We start from the raw sequence: 21,042 nt of genomic DNA on the forward strand, positions 1-21,042 counted from the left end.
GGTGAGTGGAGAGCCTTGCCCTGTCTCTCTGCAAGAGTCCTGACCCTGGGCACACTTGTTCCCAGAAGGGCTTCCCCTCAATGATAATCTCTTAAATCCTTGTATATATGTTGGACTTTTCAGTAAATTTAAATTGATGGGCTGGGCTGACTTCCAGGCACCGCTACCTTCGTAGGGGGACACTACCCCATCACTCCAGGCTACAAAGCATAGCATGGCTGCTAAACATTTTTTCTTTTATTACCTCATCTTCCTGCCCTCTCCCACTCTATTTGGTCTACCTGTTACATCTTATCTGACACCCTCACCAGGGCACAGACTGTTGCCTTTGTTGTTCTCTGGACGGCACCCAGCACAATGGGTTGATTCTTAGGTAGTTCTGTCATATAAATTAAATAGTGTTATGTAAAACAAGGAGAGTTCTGGAACCACTAGCACTCACACTGTTGCTAACAACAGCGGAACAGTGGCAGCAAAATGGGGAAGTTTTAGGAAGGAAAAGAAAAACTTTATGACGGCTCAGCCTGAGCTCAAGCTGAAGATGGCTCTCCTGCTGCTGGAGCAGCAGGGTGATATCACAGTTACAGGGAAATGTTAGCTTGAAACTGAGTCCAAGTCCCTGCTGTTGCACTTGTATGGCAATGACAGATACCTAGATGAAAAGGACAGATTTTGGCAGCTGGATGCACATGAGGTACTAAGTTAAAATAGCACATGACAGTATGCTGTAAACACGGGTAACAAATCTTCCTATTGTCATGGTACCCTTGACATACAAATACAATGAGGCTTAGGCAGTGGTTTGTTTTTTCTTTAAAAACATTGAATCAAACTCTGTAAGCATTTTCCCTATGTATTATGCAAGCAATGAGTAACAAAATAAAATAGAATAAAAGAGCTGTTATATTAAATCATGGTATAATATGTAATAGTTCTAAGCTACTGCATGTCAATCCACCATAACATTTGCAATATAATGAAATGGTCAACAGTGATTAATATTCTTAAGTGCTTTTCTTTTTTTCTTTTAAGTGCTTCCAGACAGAGCAACAAGAAATATATCACATTATCAGTGTTTGTGTGAAGTCAGAGGGTCACAATCTCTATTGGTTTTACCTTCTATCTTTAGATGCACATTAGGATGTTTGTTCTGTGCACTACAAACAGTTTGGTGAATGCATCTTGGGACAAATCCTTAGCTGATGTAAATGAATGCCGTTCTATTGTGTATATTGGAATTATGCCCATTTGCACCGTGTGAAGATATGGCTTTTTAACTTGAAAGTGAATTAGTGTTTTCAGTTTGTCATTTAAGATCTCTCTGGGGGCTCGGCTTTTGTTTTTGTTCACGTGTATGTACATCTTTTTTAATGTTTAAAATACATTATTTGAATTAAAAACACCAAACTAAACCAAGGGAAATCTTAATTTAAAAAGAGTATAACACACGGGAGTCTAGTGAATAGCTTTAAAACTCTCAAATTGTTTCAGTGAGTCACAAAGGTCATTTTCTCCTTTTGTAGTTGAGATTTACGTAGGTCATGTTCACAGGAAGAGAACTAGGACCTACAACTTTTCATTAGAGCAACTACACAAATTATAACTCTGAACAGAGTTAGATGAAAAAATGATTAAAAAAACACCTGACTTCTGCCTGCACCGAAGCCACCATTGATCCAAAGTTGCAAGTTTTAAGTTTAACCTATTATCGTGACGGTCACCTCAGTCTACGATGGAGCTATACTGTGCTAGTCCCTGTGGGATGCAAAAATTATCAACTACTCCTTGTCTTGTATTTGTTGTTTTTCTAAAATTTTTAATACCTGAACTCTAGTAAAAATACGGCCTGAGTACACCCTATAGGCTCAGAAACCAAAGGGCAAATAAAAAGAACCTGGCTGTGTCTAGACTGCATCCCTTTTCCGTAAAAGGGATGCAAATTAGACACATCGCAATTGCAAATGAAGCGGGGATTTAAATCCCCCCCGCTTCATTTGCATAAACATGGCTGCCGCTATTTTCCGGCTCAGAGCTTTGCCGGAAAAAAATGCCAGTCTAGATGTGGATCTTTTGGAAAATAAAGCCTTTTCCAAAAGATCCCTTATTCCTTATTTTAAGAGGAATAAGGGATCTTTCGGAAAAGGCTTTATTTTCCAAAAGATCCGCATATAGACTGGCGCTTTTTTCCGGCAAAGCTCCGAGCCGGAAAAAAGCGGAAGCCATGTTTATGCAAATGAAGCGGGGGGGATTTAAATCCCCGCTTCATTTGCAATTGCGATGTGTCTAATTTGCATCCCTTTTACGGAAAAGGGATGCAGTCTAGACACAGCCCCTGTGTATATTTAATGTCATTTTATTAATTTTATGCCAATCTCATTCATGGGGTGAATGAGACAGGGTTTTTTGTTAGCAAAGATTTCACCTGGCAGAGGGAAATGTCATTCCATTTTTTAAATGAAAAGATCTGCACTGTAACAGGGTAAAATATTGACTAGTTGTTGGGTCTTCCCTGCATATAAAACTCTAATCCCTAAATGCTTTCCACTACTACCACCCCCCATCCTCCATTTATTCACTCACATTCCAACTCAGAGCCAGTAGGAATCTGTTATGAATAGAGATGGAAATACCTGGTACAAGAAGACTTTTGCTGTGACTGATGAGGGACAACATGGGAGGGACAAAATTGGAAGTGAAGGATGTAAATCTCCCTGAAATGAGTTAGGGAAATGAAAGGTGCAAGGGAGGTCAGGATCTGCTCTGTGTGCTGGGAAGCCATGGAGCATTTCTGAGGGGAGGTCTATACTTGATGATGATATATAGGGGATAGACACTGCATGTCCAGCTAGCATAGGTATTAATAACACTGTAGATGGTGAGGCACTGCTTAAGTGAGTAGAGAATGGATTCACCAGAACTGTGGTTAGCCTACTTGGCTCTCTACACACCAAACCAGTTGCCACTCCAAGTCTACATTGCTATTTTTACGAGTTTAGAGACCTGCAGTGTCCTCACTGCTGGAGAGTTTCCTCGCTGCAGTAAAAGACATGAACAGCTAGAAAAAGCTGTGGTGGAACCAGGCATAGGCCCGTCGATGGGAAGGGCAAAGGGGCAGTTGCCCCAGAGTTGAGTGATTCAAAGGGGCCCAGGGCTCCCAGCTGCCGCCACCGCTGCTTTTGCATGAGTGTCAGTGGCCAGAGCTCTGAGCCCTTTAAATCACCACTGGAGCACTGTGCAATGTGCTCCAGCAGCTCTGAGGGCTGGGAAACTAGCAGGGTGCACTCCGGGTGGCACTGAGAGCTGGCTGCCTCAACCCTGCCCCTTCTGCCCAAGGCCCCTGCTCCTTCTCAGGGCACAGAGCTGGTCCTGCCTTGTCCAGGGCCCCGCAAGTCTGTTGCCCTCCCCTGGCCAGGGAACTGGAGACATCGCTAGCAGTGAGAAGCTACAGTCTCTCCTGCCATAGCCATTCACTGACATGCACATACCACAGTGAAGATGCCTACCTTTTGCTGTGACGTGTGGCTACACATTCCCTCTGTGTTGTCTCAACTACAAATAAGGCCTGAGATGGACATATGTGTTGGCTTTAGTGTTGGTGCTTTTGCCATGGAAGAGGATATATAGGTGATGTGATGAGCATAAATTATTCCAGTCAAGGCCTACAGTTAATTCTGCTCGTGGATTTTCCTTTAAAGGAAAGTCACATATGAAATCAATCAAATGGGCATGCCCAATCTCAAGGAATCCATCTCCTCTTTTGTAAATCTAGCCTGTAGTAGGCCAGAGGCAATGCAGACCTTAGGTTCCACTGCCTGTAAAATATGAGTAGAGCCAATATTTGACATGGAGGTTTATGTCAATCCTATCAGTATATGTGCTCTGTTGCATTTTAGAGGTTCATGTGCGAGGAGAATAAGAGAATTGCTCTTGTATAGTCAGCTCCTGTCAGTGGTTTGAAATGATAACCACACCTCAGTCTGAGCTCAAATTAAAGACTTTTCTATTTGTTGCCATTGAAAACTGAACATAAGATTGATTGTATAGAGTATTCTGGAAGCATATATGAAGAAAGCTACAGAAATCATTACAAAAAACGGCCTTATTGGCAGATAATAAAAAACATTATCATTCTACAATACTGTAGCAGAAAAGCACAAAGTAATGTAATAGTACATTGAAATAATTAAAAACTCCCAATAACAAAAAACAAGAAAACAGTGGAACTACATCATTTAAATGCCAAGTACAAAAGTGTGTGCAACTATGTCAGACTCAGCATTCATAATCATTAATAGAACTGTCTCTGCATGTTGATTTTGGTGATACCATGTTCAGTGCATGAGAGTGTGACAGAGCAATGAATACCGCATAGTCAAAAGATGAAATGTAACCTGATTTTCATGCACAATCAGATCACTTTGTAGATATTGTGCCCAACAACCTTCCACCACAAGAGAGAGGAGAAGAGCTAAAATCAACTTCATAATGCAATGCATTTTATTTTCAATGACACAGCCATTAGGTCTTTCTCTCTCTTTCTTGGAGTTTTCAGAGATGTAGCTTACTAGAATCTACTATATGAGCAAACATACTCTTAAGTCAAAAGAAGCCAAAACATTAAACCATTGTAATATAACCCTACACTATACACATAAAACTATGAATAACATAAAATGGGGAAACAATAACATTTCACTATAATTCATGTTTTAAAACAAATATCTCAGAAACCAATAACACAGATGTGATTATACATAGTGAGCAAAGGACAGAGTGAGACCCGGACATAAACATCAACAAACATATACATTGACACACAGTCAATTTATACATCTGCACAGATATGTTTATTCACACTGTATATTTTGTATCTTTGTATAGACGTTTATATTACATTTAATTACTTTCCCTGTGGCTTTATAATTGAGTAGTATTTTTAATGTGTATTTGGAGTAGGAAAGAGTTGATTTTTGAATATAGCTAATAAATGTTTGCCAAAGCATTGCCAAACCTACCTAACAGCAGTTTCTAAATGAGGGTGACTTCTACAGAAAATTTATAAAGCTCAGATAACTGAAGGGTTTTTCCCACAGCCTATGAATGCAACAGAAAGAGAATAAATGATGTCAGCAATTTTGGGTCTAGTCCAAAGTGAATGTGGATGCTAATCAAAGGTAACTTATAAAAGAAGGTATAACATAAACCAGGGGGGTAGCTGTATTAGTCGGTATCTGCAAAAACAACGAGGAGTCCTGTGGCACCAGATTTATTAGAGCATAAGCTTTTGTGGATAAAACCCACTTCATTGGATAAATTGGACTGTAGTTTATAGAGGCATGGGCATATATAAGAACCAATAAGAAGAGAGGCAATTCTTGATTAGTCTTAAGTGGAGTGCAGGATTTGGTCCAAGGGGTAAATATAACTGGACCACTTGGAAATAGTGATCATAATGTAATAAAATTTAACATCTCTGTGGAGGGAAAAACACCTCAGCAGCCCAACACTATAGGTACGTCTATACTAGCCCCCTAGTTCGAGCTAGGAATGCAAATGTAGGCGAACGAAATTGCTAATGAAGAGGGGATTTAAATATCCCGCACTTCATTAGCTTGATCTCGTCGGCGCGTTACTCTGCTCAACAGCTGATTCGAACCAGGAAGTGCGCACCGGGACGCGTTAGTTCAAAGCAAGGTTTGGTTTGAACTAACGCGTCCCGGCGTGCACTTCCTCATTTGAATCAGCTGTTGAGCGGAGTAATGCGCCAGCGAGATCATGCTAATGAAGTGTGGGATATTTAAATCCCCTCATCATTAGCAATTTCGGTTGCCTACATTTGCATCCCTAGCTCGAACTAGGGAGCAAGTGTAGACGTACCCTTTCAGAAAGAGGAAATGAGGAGGTTAGTAAAAAAGTAAAATCCCTACAAGCTTCATGGAAACTTTTCAAATCCACCATAATAGAGGCCCAACTTAAATATATATGCCAAATAAAAAACACAGAAGAGAACCAACAATGTGTCACCATGGCTTAACAACCAAGTAAAAGAAGCAGAGAGAGATAAAAAGGCATCTTTTAAAAAGTGGAAATTAAATCCTAGTGAGGAAAATAGAAAGGAGCATATACTCTGTCAAATTAAGTGTAAAAATATAAGAAGAAAAGCAAAAAGGAGTTTGAAGAATAGCTTGCCAAAAACTCAAAAAGAAATAGTAAAATGTTTTAGTAATAGCAAAAGCAGGAAGCCAGTTAAACAGCCAGTAGGGCCCCTGGATGATTGAGATGCCAGAGGAGCACTCAAAGTTGATAAGGTCATTGTGCAGAAATTAAATTAATTCTTTGCTTCTATCTTTATGACTGAGGATGCTAGGGAGATTCCCAAACATGACCCATTGTTTTTAGGTGACAAATCTGAGGAATTGTCCAAGATTGAGGTGTCACTAGAAGAGATTTTGAAACGAATTGATAAATTTAACAGTAACAAGATGGCATTGATTCAAGAGTTCTGAAAGAATTCAAATGTGAAATTGTGGAACTATTAACTGTGGTTTTTAACCTATCCCTTAAATCAGCTTCTATCCCTAATGACTGGAATATAGCTAATGTGATGCCAATATTTAAAAAGGGCTCTAGAAGTGATCCTGGCACTTACAGACCATTACAATCTAACATCAGTACTGGGCAAATTAGTTGAAACTATAGTAAAGAATAAAATTGTCAGACACATAGATGAACATGATTTGCTGGGGGAAAAGTCAACATGGTTTCTGTAAAAGGAAATCATGCCTTACTAATCTACTAGAGTTCATTGAGGGGGATCAACACACACATGGACAAGGGGGATCCAGTAGATATAGTGTACTTAGATTTCTAGAAAGCTTTTGATAAGGTCCCTCACCAAAGGTTCTTAAGTAAAGTAAGTTGTCATGGAATAAGAGGGAAGGTCCTCTTATGGACTGATAACTGGTTAAAAGACAGGAAACAAAGAATAGGAATAAATGGTAAGTTTTCAGAATGGAGAGAGGTAGCTAGTGGTGTTCCCCAAGGGTCTGTACTGGGACCAATCCTATTCATCCTATTTATAAATGATCTGGAGAAAGAGGTATACAGTGAGGTTGCAAAATTTGAAGACAATACTAAACTGCTCAAGATAGTTAAGACCAAAGCATATGGGGAAGAGCTTCAAAAAAATTTCACAAAACTAAATGATTGGGCAACAAAATGGCAAGTGAAATGTAATGTTGATAAATGTAAAGTAATGCACATTGGAAAAAATAATCCCAACTATACATACAATATGATGGGGACTAATTTAGCTATAACTACTCAAGACAGAGATCTTGGAGTCATTGTAGATAGTTCTCTGAAAACATCCACTCAATGTGCAGCGGCAGTCAAAAAAGCAAACAGAATGTTAGGAATCATTAAAAAAGGGATACAGAATAAGACAGAGAACATTTTATTCCCTCTATATAAAACCATGGTATACCCACATCTTGAATACTGCATACAAATGTTTTTACCTCAGCTCAAGAAAGATATATATGACATTGGTAAAGGTTCAGAAAAGGGCAACAAAAACGATTAGGGGTTTGGAACGAGTTCCAAATGAAGGGAGATTAAAAAGACTTGGACTTTTCATCTCAGAAAAGAGGAGACTAAGGGGTAATATGACAGAGATTTATAAAATCATGACTGATGTGGAAAAAGTAAATAAGGAAAAGTTATTTACTTGTTCCTATGACATAAGAACTAGGAGTTACCAAATTAAATTAATAGGTAGCAGGTTTAAAATAAACAAAAGGAAGTTTTTCTTGACACAGTACACAGTCAGTATGTGGAACTGGGAATGGATGACAGGCGAGGGATTGCTGGAAGATTCCCTGTTCTGTTCACTCCCTCCTGAACATCTGGAATTGGCCACTGTCAGAAGACAGGATACTGGACTAAATGGACCTTTGGTCTGACCCAGTATGACCATTCTTATGTTCTTATGTTATAAAGACAACAAAAGAAAGAGGGTAAAATACTTTTTATTGTCCTTATATATACCCTCTGTATACTCCACTCTAATTTATCTGATGAAATGGGTTTTACCCATGAAAGCTTATGCCCTAATAAATCTGTTAGTCTCTAAAATGCCACAGGATCCTCATTTTTTCTCTGTTTTTGATCTGATGTCTAGAGCTACAGACCAAAGCAGCCAGTGAAAGTTTGAAATATTGTCATTGGTAAATAGTGTAGCATCTTAGTTAATATGGTGAGAAGAAAAAGGCTGTATATAGACTGCATGCTTCTTTCGGAAGATAGCATCCACACTGAATGGACGCTATCTCGCATTTAAGCTGTGATTACTATGGATGAAGCAGCCACCAGGGCACCAGTGCTTTTTCCTCTTTCCTCTTCTTATGAAAGAACTCCCACTTCCCTGTCCACACATGCCTTTTTCCAAAAGAGCTCTTTCAAGAAAAGGTTTCTACCTCATAGAAAAGGATTACCAATGCTGGGAAAACCCCTCTGTTCTTTCGATTTACTTTTGGAAGAACGCAATTGCAGTATGGGCGTAACTCAGCTTTTGTCAGAAAAATGGTCATTTTTCTGACAAAAGTCTGTAGTGGAGACATACCCTAGAGAGAGTGAATAAGGAGATATAGTCCTTGAATGATGGAAAGGTATTCTATTTAATATTTTTTATCTGGAAGATTGTATGTGTATGGGCAGGGAGCAGCTTTAGAATACAAGGCAAAACATTTTTCTTCATGTTTCAAATTTTTTTGAGTCAGCATCATGTATTTGTGCTGGGTAGTATGGCATGGAAATCTGATCAGGGAAGCTTCAGTGTTTTAGTGCTTCCCCCCCACCAGTTTAAAGCCTCAAGAAACACATGCAGTGATGCAGTGAGTTCTCTCACACTCCAGAAACCACAAAAAATTCAAGGAAGGATTTATGTCATTGCTCATTTCTCTTATATTCTGGGAACCATTAAAATTGGCTCTGTTCTTCTTAAAGTGCCATGTTAACACAGATGGAATATACATGAGCAGAATTAAGGGCAAATAGATTCCATGTATTTATTTTTTCTATTGTTGTCTACACAAAAGAAGGAACTATACTGTACAGAAGCAGGAAGCATTTCTACAATGCACAAGTCAATAGTCTTTGATGCTAGGAATATTGGGCCAAATTTGACTCTATTGTAAACTTGTGCAATTCCACTGGGGTCAATGCAGTTATTACCAGAGCAGATCGTGGGACATAATTATTTCTGACTTTATGAAATATCTCAGTCTCACAGCTTATATCTTTTTGTGATGTCAATAATCAGACTACAACTGATGCTATGTATACCAACTAAGTTGCACTGAGTACAATGTGTCAAATTCAATGTATTTTAAATGATGAAATTTCCACACTTTGTAACTGAAAGAGAGAGATTTGTAGACAGAGATGCTCTATTCTTAGGAATGAAAGCATTGTGATACTTGGTGCATTTACTATTAAGCTGGAATGAGTGTACTGAATAGGTCATGGATATATTTAAATAACATTATTGTATCTGATTTAAAAAATGAGGGCAGGTGGATGGATGCTATGAGGATTTGAGTACCATCCCTTTCATAAAGTTGCATGACCGATCTGGAAAATGACTGTAGCTTTATTTGATTATATCCTGATACCAATATTGCGGTTAGTTGTTAAAAAGAAAACTATATTCATTCAGCAACAAATCCCACATGTAGACGTGCTACAGCATTTGCACAGGCAGTTATTATGACTGTACATGCAAATTGGGAAGGCATGTGAAAACAGTTATTTAACTCAGAGGTAAGCTTTTGAATGTGCCTTGACCTGATTTGCATGCTCAACTGTGGGTGCACATATGAATTCATACCATTTGCATACTTGAGTGGATGTTTGCTTGTTTTCCTTCTGATTAGTTAGGCATCGGTACTGCTATAATATAAAGGTCTACCTTTATGAGATTATATTTCAGCTAAAGGAAGTCACACACACATCAGTATTTTATACTTTTCTTTCCTCAGAGACCCAGTATTATTTCTTCTTCCCCCTCTTTTCTCAGAATATTTGTATCCATTCACACAAGACTTATTTGGTTTCAGGAAGCAGATGCCGAGTCTTGGGAACATATTTTTTCCAACAGCAGCATCTGGATGTATAGCTATCTTCCCTGGTGGTGAGGCTGGTGGCAGTACAACAGCCTTCAGGGCTAGTATCGAGGGTCACGCTGCTCTGGGAATTGTTAAAAGTCTTTCTCATGAATTATTTTTTTTCATTGACTTGCTTTTGATTTTAAGGAAGCTAGTTCCGCTACCTGTTAATTGAGATAATTTACAATTATTAGGTCACTTTCACAATAAAAAAAGAAACTCCCCAGGGACTAAATGTATTTCTTGTCTTGGTTTATTTAAGGATCTCTCTTATATGCAGACCACTTGTATTCTGGAGCTTGCTTCTGCGGCCATCTGCCCTCACAACTCAAGTTGATTTCTGTGCAGTAGGGATCAAATTCAGCTGTGAGAGAAATGTAAATTGTATTTCTTATAAAAGTGATAAAATACCAAATCTTCAGAGTAGCACTTGTTACTAATTCAAACTAGTTAACAGAGCTGGTCAAAATATTTCTTCAGGTTTTTTTTTTTACATGAAAAATGGCCTTTTTCACAATGACAGTTTTTGAGGGAAATTTTAGCTTTATTTTTTTCCTATTTTTACCTTTCATTGAAAGCAGAAACAAAAAGTTTCTTGGTTTCTGATTTTATTATTTTCCTTATTCTCCCACCTCCAATCTCTCTTAGCCCCCCCCCTTTTCCAGTAGCAAAATTAAAACAAATAAAATATGACAAAAGGAGAGTAACAGGGAGGATGAGGGGGAAAACAAAACAAAACAAAAAATCTGTGAAAAAATACCCATCATTTTTTATCTGAGATATTAATTAATTAATTAATTAATTAATTCTGTAGTCTCAAAGATGTGCATAGAGATTTACAGAAGTTAGGAAGATGGAGGCTATACCCCACAGAATTTTCTCTCAACTGACTTGATTTTGTATTCTGTGGTTGTTCAAAAGAAGTGCAACCTAATCATTCATAGGGATGATGAGAGGAGGGATTGTGGTAAGAAAAGGAAGGTGTAAGATAAGGTTGGCCTTCTGCTTTACCTTATGGCCTCCTGTTAGTTGTTTTCTGAATCCCTTCTATCCTGTCGTACACTGTGCACATATACTGGCTGTCAATTGCTGCTTTCAATACACAGGTGAAAAGTGTTGAATGATTTAATCCAGATTTATATCTGTGTAACCAAAAGCAAGCTTTAGCTTCTTACAGTACGTCACTGTTTTTAATGCTTGGTGGGCACTAGTGTAACTGCTTAATTTGATAAAGAGATTTACATATGAGTTGTAAGTAGGAATAAGATCCTACTTTGAAGTAGGAATAAGATCCTCCGGAAAAGGGCTTTTTTTCCGGAGGATCGGGGCCAGTGTAGACGCTCTTTTCCGGCTTTTCTAAAAGCCGGAAAAAAGCGGCGGACATTTTTATTTAAATGCCGCGGGGGATATTTAAATCCCCTGCGGATTTCCCTATTACGACCTGTGAAATTAACATGCCCCTTTCGGAAAAGGGGCCAGTGTAGACGTAGCCACTGTGTTTTCGTGCACACATTATTCATCCAAACAAGGAAAGTATTACACAAAAAGGTTTTGTGCAACCAAATTACTAATTTTCCTTAAATATTTTGGACTATAATCTAGTTCTTTTAGTGTTGAATAACCAGAAAGCAACTGGATTTTGGACAGCAGAATTCCTGGTGTCCAAAATCCTGGCTGGGAATTCCTCTTCCATGGGCAAAATGCTCAGCATTCACAGCATTAGCATACCCAGCCTTTGGTGGGGTAGCATCTTGAGGTCAGCCTACCCTGACACCTGGCATGGTCCTTTAGCCTACCTTGACACCTAGCATGGCTCCAAAAGATAGACCTGTGTTCCTTGGAATTAACTGTACTTTTAAGGGCCTGAAATCTTGAAGAGAAGGAAGGGAAAGCTGCCTTTACACCCAAAACAACTGGGAAAGAGTTGGGAAAAGAGGATCATAGCGAACAGACACTGATCAAAGAAGGCTGGCCTGCAGTACTCTTCAGACTGAAAAGTTTATTCAGATGAGTGTTCATCTGAAGGAGCTGGCAAAAACCTTTCATCAGTCTAAGATAGAGCAAGAGGCCTGAGATAAAACTCCAATCCCAGATGAAAGACTGAGGGAGAACTTCTGTCAAAGTAAAGAGATGCTGATTGTCCAGAGGCAAGAGGCAGAGAACTTCCAGCCATGCTATACAGTGACCACAGGGAAGAGCAGATACTGACTTTTAGGAGCCTCTTCTGTAGCCATTCTCATGATAAGCTCCGAGGAACTGCAAAGTCCGGGTGAGGGGATGTCAGGGTCTGCTGAGCTTGTGAAGATGCTGATGAGCAAGTTAAAGATAGGAATAGCACAGGGGAAATGGTGGAGTGATTGGCAGAATAGCTGTGAGCTGCCATAGATGGGAATCCAGAGGAGAGAGTCAGCCTGGGCTCTCCTATCTTTTTTCCAGGCCAAGTGGGGAAGCATGAGCGTGAAGTATAAAAGAAGCCAAGAATGGCAAGAGTCAGATAGGGTATGTCTACACTACAGCACTAATTCGAACTAACTTAGTTCGAATTAGTTAATTCGAACTAAGCTAATTCGAACTAACACATCCAGACTAAAAAACTAGTTCGAATTAGTGTTTTGCTAATTCGAACTAGCTTGTCCACACAGAGTGGACCCTGAACTGGGGTTAAGGATGGCCAGAAGCAGTGACGGCAGAGCATCAGATGAGGACTTAGAGCGTGGAGCTGCTGCCTCAGGCTAGCCGAGGGCTGTGCTTAAAGGGACCCGACCTCCACCCCAGACAGACAGTTCTCAGGGGTGCTCCGCTTGCAAAGCAGTCCTGGCTTGGAGTGCCCTGAATGCCCACACTGGGCACATCACAGCACTCGGCCATCAGACTGGCCGCACTTGCTGTAGGCTGCCATCTGGGGAGAAGGGGCAATTGGGGGCTGCAGGAGAGCTTCCACCCCCAGAAGCCCGCAGAGCCAGCCCAGTCCTCCCCATCGGGGGCTCGAACCCCATTCCTCCCTCACCTCCTTCCACTTACCCTTCCCTAGCCCCCCTTCCTGATATACAAAATAAAGAAAACGTGTGGTCAAAAATAGAATCTCTCTTTATTAAACAAAACTTGGGAGACTGGGAAAAGGAGGTGGGAGAGGGGAAGAGAGAGAGTGGGAGAGGGGAAGGCAACTACAATGATCAGAGGTTTGGAAGAGGTCTCATATGAAGAGATGCTAAAGAGACTGGGACTTTTCACTTTAGAAAAGAGGAGACTGAGGGGGGATAGGATAGAGGTCTATAAAAGCATGAGTGGGGTGGAGAGGGTGCATCAAGAAAAGTTCTTCATTAGTTCCCATAATAGAAGGACTAGAGGACACCAAAGGAAAGGAATGGGTAGCAGGCTTCAAACTAGTAACAGAAAGTTGTTCTTCACAAAGCAAAGAGTCAACCTGTGGAACTCCTTGCTGCAGGAGGCTGTGAAGGCTAGAACTAGAACAGAGTTTAAAGAGAAGTGAGATCAAGTCATGGAGGTTGGGTCCATGGAGTGGTATTAGGCAGGGGGTAGGAGTGGTGTCCCTGCCCAAAGTTTGTGGAAGGCTGGAGAGGGATGGCACGAGACAAATGGCTTGGTCACTGTCTTCGGTCCATCCCCTCCAGAGTCCCTAGGGTTGGCCGCTGTCGGCAGACAGGCTACTGGGCTAGATGGACCTTTGGTCTGACCCAGTACGGCCATTGTAAGCTCAGGGCTCAGGGTCGGGGGTCTCAGTGGACCACCTTGATTTTCATGCACACCTGCTCCTGGGTGGCCAGGCTGGCAGCTCTCCTGCCCTAGAAGGCCGCTTTCCTGTGCCTAGTGCGGAGGTCGTGGACGAGGTCCACGATGTCTGCACTAGACCAGGCGGGTGCCCGCCTCTTGCGGTCCCGGGCAAGCTCCCGGGAGCCGCCAGCCTGGTCCCGGGAAGAGGGGGAGGGCTGGGGGGCATCAGGTGGCTGGCTTGAGCCGTGCCAGGTGCAGGGTCTGCTAGCTGGGTGCTGGCAGGCTTGCACCTGGCACGGGCATCGTAGCCAGCCCGTGCCCCTTTAAGGGGTCCGGGGCCGGGAGGGGGGCAGTAGAGTTTCCCTGGTGTTGGTCAGAGTGGCCACCAGGGAAAGCTGGGGAGGGCTAGCCTCCCACTAGTTCGACTTAAGAAAGTTCGATCTAGGCTTAGTCCTCGTAGAATGAGGTTTACCTAGTTCGAACTAAGCGCTCAGCTAGTTCGAATTAAGTTTGAACTAGCAGAGCGCTAGTGTAGCACCTATCAAAGTTAATTCAAACTAACATCCGTTAGTTCGAATTTACTTTGTAGTGTAGACATACCCATAGTTACCAGGAGATTGGTTGGAAAGACATTAGATTTTGAGTTTCCTCTTTTCTAGACTTTTTTGTTTTTTCCTCAGAAGGGAAATGAATTTAGCAATTACCTGGCCAGGGAGCTAGACTTTGTGAATTGACAGACTGTTGTGTCACTAGAATAAATTAAGGGAGCACTAACCTAAGAAAAAACATGTAACACCACACCTGAACACTAGGCCACACTCTGGAGATGACAGGCATGCTGACACAGCCCCTGCAACACCCCCACTTTCTCTGGCCATAGGGTAGGAGACAGAAAAAGGGCAGATCCACAGCATGGCACATTCCAGAAATCCTCACTTGGCACATGGTGTCTTCAGGAGTGTTGCTAACTGACTTAGATAAAAGCAGCCTCAAGACTGGTAAAATTATTAAATTGCAGGGCATTTATTGCCTAACACAAATTCTGATGCATATAGGTTTCAGTATATTTGTGACATGTTTAATATTTGTAACCATATTTGTGGGTGTTTGTTATTCACTAAGAACAGCATCAGCAATGTGAATCTCTAAGATGAATGGTGTGATAAACCCCATAAGCCTCTTTAAATGGCCCCATTTGAACTTCCAGTTTTTAATCTAGATTTAAAGACTATAACAGCAGCATCATATCTGCCTTTGTTCCAACTGAGTTAACAGTCATCTGCTTTTACTGTATTAAAAAAAAAAGCAAATATTGAGCTAGATTCACCCTAATTCACAGAGGATGATGTTAGTGATGTTACATCAGAGATGAATTAGACTGTTTTTCAAAAATAAATGAAGATTCCTCAGTGCTATAAGTCTCTCTGTGTTTAGTGCCTGCTTTGATACATTGAAGCCCTTGTTGGACAGCAGATTAATAACGTGAGTCTGAAGTTTTGATATCTTTGACAGTTATAATAGTAAAACATAACATGCAATATTATTTATTATTTATTAATTTGTATCCTGGTATCCAGGAGTAGAAGTGTCATGGCCAAATTCAGATCTCTTGCACTAGCGTAAGTGAGGAATAACTCCACCGAGGTCATGAGAATAATTCTAGGTTTTCAAATTAGGCCCCAAAAGTTTAAATTTCCTTAATAAAATAAAGGATTCATACAGAGTCTTCTTTTCCCTTTGTTTCACTCAATATAAAAATCTTACCATATCAGAGAAAACTCAGATTCAGTGTTCAATTTCATCCAACTGTTTTCTGTTGTATAGAATAACCTTACAGATGATGAACTATTCCTATAACCTTATGTAGTTCAAATACAAAAGTTTCCTTAGCAAAAACAATCCATTTTCTGCGCAGAAAGACAGATAATTCTCCTATCTCAGAAATTAACCTAACCTACTTGCAGTGAAGCAGAAGCGTGAACATCTATAGCGGGGGTAAGCTGTGAAGTGGAAATAATCTTTAAGTGGCTTTTTGGAGCAATTGTATCATGTTGCCAAGTTTCTGTAAGACTCTGCTGTATTAATATTATTTGATTAATTGCTGTGTAATGGATTAAGATTGCCACCCCTCGTATGAGGTTATAGATATAAAAATACTGTTTTATCACTGACAATAATTTTCCTTTATACTGATAACACATACTATAAAGTTACTTAGATGAACATTATTGTAATATTATTACCATTGACATACTGTCCTTTCTCAGTATGCAATGCATTCTCAATTGGGGACTATACCGTGTTTGACCTCAGTTGTCTATAGTATTTTTTCCCCATCTGTCTAACTTTTGACTTCACTGTATTCATTATGATGAGATTTTAAAAAAAAGTGTCTGAATTGCCTATGACATTTAGCACTAAAATGGACAAAGCAATCCTGTAGAAGTAAAGGAAAGGAGTAAATGAACTAAAAAGTTTGTTTTTTCAATAATCCATGTGAATCTGCAAATTCTCAGCTGTTTGTGAATGAGAGTATCTTCAGATGAGATGGGATACTCCAAAGATTTTTGATAATACACACTACTACATGGATGCCACCTATATATGCATAGTAGAGAAGAGGTTGGCTTACACAGTCACAGAGCATTCCTGTGACAACTAGGCTTTGTCTACACTGGGCCACTTATTCCAAAAAATCAGCCGCTTTTCCGGAATAAGCTGCGAGCTGTCTACACTGGCCCTTGAATTTCTGGAAAAGCAACGACGCTCTACTGTACAAAATCAGACGCTATTCCAGAAAAGTTACACTGCTCCCGCTCGGGCATAAGTCCTTATTCCGGAACACTGTTCCGGAAAAGGGCCAGTGTAGACAGCCCAGTAGTCTTTTCCGGAAAAAAGCCCCAATTGCGAAAATGACGATCGGGGCTCTTTTCCAGAAAAGCGCGTCTACATTGGCCACAGATGCTTTTCCAGAAAAAGGGCTTTTCCGGAAAAGCAGCCTGCCAATGTAGACGCTCTTTTTCCGGAAATACTTATAACGAAAACTATTCTGTTTTAAGCATTTCCGGAAATTCATGCCAGTGTAGACACAGCCCTAGAGTATTATGTAGAAAAGTAAAATATTAAATGCATTTTTAGTTTCTTTTAATACAATTTAGCAGCTGGAGGGAAAAAGGAGAGGTATCACCATGTGATCAGCCAGCACTCTATGGAGCTCTTGTAGCAATCCTCTGATATAATAGATCTTGTGGACTAATCATTTATTCTCAAAAGGGGGGATTTTTCCAGATACACGTACTTGTTAGTTGGTGGCTTCGTTCTTCTTTCACTGAAGTCAGTAGTTAAGCTCCCACTGACTTCAGTGTGACCTGGATAAAACCCCAAATCTGCATGCGAGACTCTTACAATTTTTTTTTTTTTTGGTAAACCAGGTGTTCTTCAGACTTAGCTGCAGTACAAAGATGCACCCGCCAATTTCCAGTAGATTTGCTTTAAAGTTGAAACTTTATTTTGTGAGGTATGTTAATTTAAGGAAAAATCTTTTGGATTTAATAAGGGCTAAAACCTATAACATTTTATGTTCAATTCTCTATAGACTGATAGAATGTAAAAGCTATATTAAAATGATATAGGATTATATGGAAAGAATATGCTTTCCATTACATATATAGGGTAGTCTAAAATATAAACAAATACCAGCACTTTATAATAAATCCCGTAGTGCTTTTCTGTAATGTTTTGTTAGGTAGTTTGTTTTCCTTTTAATTTTAATATGGTAACATCAGAAAGAATTTCAATTCCTGAAAAAAGTTGAGAACTAGATTTTTAACCTTGCAAAAGAATCACATTTTAAAAGTCTGAAGAAATATTATACCGAATCTTGTTAACCTTAGTTGGTTGTTCCTATATAACTATATTTTATCATTGCAATAAAATACTCTTTGACTTAATCCTACATCTTTTTTTTCAGCCGCAAATGAATAGCCCTATTTATTTTCCTATAAAGATTTTTCTTTCTGATTACTAGGTAAAACGTATTATTTGAAAAAAGTACTATTTTTAGGCAATAATAATTTCCATTCAGGATGACACCAAGTCTAAACCTGGTTGCAAAATGCTTGTGTTAAAAGAACAGAAAAAAATGGCTTTTAAAAAAAGAAAGAAACATTGTAAAGAATATGGAAAAAAAACACAATAAAAGAGGAAAGTATCTAAATGTTTAACCATCCAAAATTCAAGTATTTTATGTATCATACACCTCGTTTCAATTGTGAAGAAAGCTACCCATGGTTTCAATTCCCTCTGTGTTATTGGATATTAGGGGGCTAAGAAATAGAGCTCATAAAGTATTTTCATTAATAAGCTCTCCTTCCTGTATCCTTCACCTTTCTGTTATTCTTCACCAGAACACCCAATTCATGTTTTAAAAAATTAGACTAACAGGAATCAAAAGCTGTACAACACAAATGCTACTCCAGCCATCAGAATCAGGTCAGTTTTTAACTTCATTAAATTGCTGTCATAGGGTGTCTGCTGACATGCATCAGACTTTGGAGAGTCTTACTCATCAGGTATTCTCTAAGATTGTTAGCAAGAACAGCAACTCTCATTAGGGGTCCCCAAAAAGCAGCTAATTAAGGGACAAAGGTTGCTCAGATTGTGACAATTACACCTGTAGGTTCCTGTAGAAACACCAAAATCTCTAACAAATGTATGTTTGGTTGCTTAGTACAAGAAATAAAGAGCTAGTCCATTAAAAAAATGAGAGGCAGAAACTGTCAACCATTTGAAAAGCTTTACGAAAATGATCATCCAATTAGTGGCTATGATCAAATCAAGCATGAACTCTCTCTGGATGGCTCCATAATTTTCCTTCTTGCATGGTGTAATTTCATATAGCTCAAATGAACTCGTGAGAGGTAATTCAGTTCCAAACAGTTTTCTCATCACTGCTAATTATACTAATACATTGAAATGCCTCCTACAAAATGCATGAGCCCTTTAAGCCACCTCATTAATGTGATATAATTTTTGCCAGAATATATATCAAACCTATTATCACCACAGGTTTTCTTTAGCATTTTTTTCAAAATGTCTATCAAAAAGCTTGAAAAAGTAGATTTCTTTGGTCTGGTCTCCTCATAATTAACTGTTTCTTTGAACTGTGGTTGTCTATTGTGGTATTTTCTTTAAACAGTACTTGCAGTATGAAGTATGATAGGGGTATCCCTCATACCCACAGGTTTTTTCCCCGAGTATTTGATTCCTTAAATCCTTTTTCCAGTTGTAGCTGATTCTGTAAATGGCAAATGGTGCATGCAATAATGTGCAAAAATGAGTTATACAAACTGAAAGCAGGGGTGTAAAAAGAAGCATCATCTGAGACTAAAATAAAGACAGATTTTATGGTATTTATGTCAGTTAATTTAACTGCTGGTAGGGGCTTTTGTTGAAACATGAGTTAGTTCCAGTGTTTAACCTTGCAGCATTAATTTATGCTTTATGGCATGAGTACTTCATCACTCCCTCCTTGGGAAGACAGTTATCTCATTAGCTAGAATTTAATGAAATGCAAGGATACACTTCTTAATTTCAAAGATTACTATAACACAAATCAGGTGTAAATCTCAGACTGTCCCTTCCCTTTGCCTGTTTAAAAAAATAGGTTCATTTTGCAATCATTTCACAGAAATTCATTTGGTGGGATAAATTTCACTACTGCTATTCAAAAGGCATTTCTCATCTGTAAAAGTTGGTTTAACTTTGTATGCCATAATACTGGTGACATTTAAGATCTCCATAAAGTTTGAAGTTGGTAACTCATCATTACTCCCGTGACCAATTTAAAAAAAATACAGTGTTGACTTCGGTGTGGGATTTTCTGGCACAAGGGATACTGAATGGGATTCTCTTTCAATTTCTTATAGATGTACAGCACAACATGTATGCAGATTCCACACTACATGATAACTGACTAGGATATTTTACTATTCTAGTATTTCACATTAATAGTAAAAGTAGCTTAACTGCAGAATCTGGATAGCTACTGGAATTTGGGCAATGTTAAATGACACACAATTAAAAAAAAATTATCTATGCCCTGAAAACATATATCATATGTGAGGTGAAATCTGGACCACTCGGAAATCAATAGTTAAACTCTTGTTGACTTTAATGGGGGCAAGATTTCACCTTGTTATGTTTTATATTTTGGGGAGGGGTTAGAAAGTCTTGTAACTGATATGTAAATCATATTTCTGTTTACAAAGACTCAATGCAAAAGATAAATAGCAGAATAGTGCTATCTATGTAGTACTGTATTGGTGGTTATCGCCATAATATACTCTTTAGTATATCTTAAATGAGCTTATTTTTACCAGTTCAGGTTGTGTGGAGTACAAAGCTAAGGCTGTAGTGAATGCAGACAGGTCGTAAATGAAATTTTTTCCATAGTCCTTAATTTTATTGTTGCTCTGAATTCATTTTATTTTTGTTACTCAGACACTAATCACTGCATCACTGTGTACTACTACTACTAAGATTCAGGGAGTTCATTATGTTACATTGTTTGCCTGTGAAGGATGCAGATACTACATTCCTGCTAATAGTAGCAAACATAGCTTTCTTCATATTATCAAAAGATGAAAGTCTATCAAAAACATTCTGGTATCATATAATGTCTATAGAATTAACACACAAAGAAGTACTTGATAAGCACATATCAAGATTTGGAAAAATAGTTTTTAATAGAGAGCAAAGCCAGTATTTTACATCTATAACAGTGCATTACAAATTGTGTCCCAAATTTTCAAAGATCATTAGGCACCTTCATGGTCAAGTGGGCAGCTTACTCAGTTTAAAGCAGAGGATGGGCAGGTAAATAATTTTCAAGATGGAGTTTGTGGAAGGACATCCTTTGTGGTTTTGTGCACTATGTTGCTCTTTCCAATAATGCACGGAACTAGGGTTGCCAACTTTTTTCTTGCACAAAACCGAACACCCTTACCATACCCCTTGCTGTACCTTCATACAAAGCCCTGCCCCTGCTCCTGCCCTGCACCATCTCTGAGATCCCACTCCTACTCACTCCAGTCCCCCTTCCTACTGTCATTTGCTCTCCTCACCCTCACTCACTTTCTCATTT

General features: G+C 39.3%; 1 long non-coding RNA gene across 10 annotated transcripts in view; it reads left to right on the forward strand.

Annotated features, from left to right (window-relative positions):
- The first annotated feature begins 464 nt into the window (after window positions 1-464).
- LOC112547391 (uncharacterized) overlaps window positions 465-21,042 on the forward strand; it is a 36,589-nt gene continuing 16,011 nt past the window's right edge. For all 10 annotated transcript variants that reach the window (XR_012903187.1, XR_012903184.1, XR_012903186.1 and 7 more), the window contains exon 1: window positions 465-694. This is a non-coding gene — a long non-coding RNA (uncharacterized LOC112547391). The remainder of the gene's footprint in view (window positions 695-21,042) is intronic.

The sequence above is a fragment of the Pelodiscus sinensis genome, chromosome 4, assembly GCF_049634645.1.
Source record: "Pelodiscus sinensis isolate JC-2024 chromosome 4, ASM4963464v1, whole genome shotgun sequence".
Lineage (NCBI taxonomy): Eukaryota > Metazoa > Chordata > Testudines > Trionychidae > Pelodiscus > Pelodiscus sinensis.